This window comes from Manacus vitellinus, unplaced genomic scaffold, assembly GCF_001715985.3.
Source record: "Manacus vitellinus isolate BGI_N305 unplaced genomic scaffold, ASM171598v3 scaffold_82_pilon, whole genome shotgun sequence".
Taxonomy (NCBI): domain Eukaryota; kingdom Metazoa; phylum Chordata; class Aves; order Passeriformes; family Pipridae; genus Manacus; species Manacus vitellinus.
In genome coordinates this window covers 1,813,098-1,814,281 of record NW_021940828.1, presented here as the reverse complement: position 1 = coordinate 1,814,281, position 1,184 = coordinate 1,813,098, and the positions used below count along the sequence as shown (strand labels likewise).

General features: G+C 54.7%; 1 protein-coding gene across 1 annotated transcript in view; it reads right to left on the bottom strand.

The window, feature by feature from the left end:
- Positions 1-1,184, bottom strand: part of FBXO16 (F-box protein 16) — a 27,441-nt gene that overhangs the window by 13,638 nt on the left and 12,619 nt on the right. The gene's annotated exons all lie outside the window — the stretch shown is intronic.

The following is a 1,184-nucleotide window of genomic DNA, read 5'->3' as shown; positions in this document are numbered from 1 at the left end:
ACAGGGACAGTGAGGACACTGCCCTATAACACCCACAGCTGATATGGGGACAGTGAGGACACTGCCCTTTAACACCCCACAGCTCACAGGGACAGTGAGGACACTGTCCTATAACACCCACAGCTGATATGGGGACAGTGAGGACACTGCCCTATAACACCCCACAGCTCCTATGGGGACAGTGGAGACACTGCCCTATAACATCCCACAGCTCACAGGGACAGTGAGGACACTGCCCTATAACACCCCACAGCTCCTATGGGGACAGTGAGGACACTGCCCTATAACACCCACAGCTGATATGGGGACAGTGAGGACACTGCCCTATAACAACCCACAGGTCCTATGGGGACAGTGAGGACACTGCCCTGTAACACCCACAGCTCACAGGGACAGTGGGGACACTGCCCTATAACACCCCACAGCTCCTATGGGGACAGTGAGGACACTGCCCTATAACATCCCACAGCTGATATGGGGACAGTGAGGACACTGCCCTATAACACCCACAGCTCCTGCAGCCCCTGGTCTTCCCCCAGGTCCCAGTGGCAGCTCCATAATCCATCTCTCCCTCTTTCTCCTCCTCTCTTCTTACTCCCTCTGCTTCTCTTCCTGTGCTCCTTTCTTGATGCTTTGGGTGCCTTGGAGCTGGAGGGGTTGGATTTTAACTCCACTGTAGTGGAGGGGTTGGATTCTGACTCAGGTCCCGTGGATTGGTCTGTGCTGGCTCAGTGTTGGGGCGGAACATTTTCGCCCAGCTCGTGTGGTGCCCTTTGGAACTTCTGCCAAGTTCCCTTATTTTCTCCCCTAAATTATCAATAACTATCCCCTCTTGGGAACAAGCCCGTGGCTGACTCTCTTTGGGCCACCTCCAGGGATTAAAGCACCCGATATCTCTATATTTTTAAGTCAAACCCCTGGCTGAGCCCATGAGCTCACACCTGATTCTCCCATCACATCCCCCAGGACTCACAGCCTCCAACGAGCTGCTCCTGGAAGGACACAACGGACACAACAGACACAAAGCAGCACAGCTCCAACTACAACCAGACTGAGACCCACCCCCAAAACCAGCCAGAAGAGCTGGAAAACACATCCCATGTCCCGGAGAAAGCAGAGGAGAGGGAGCCCTTACGCCTGCCTCGCCTGCTCGATGGGGTCCCAGTTGTCCAGGTAGTTGTAGC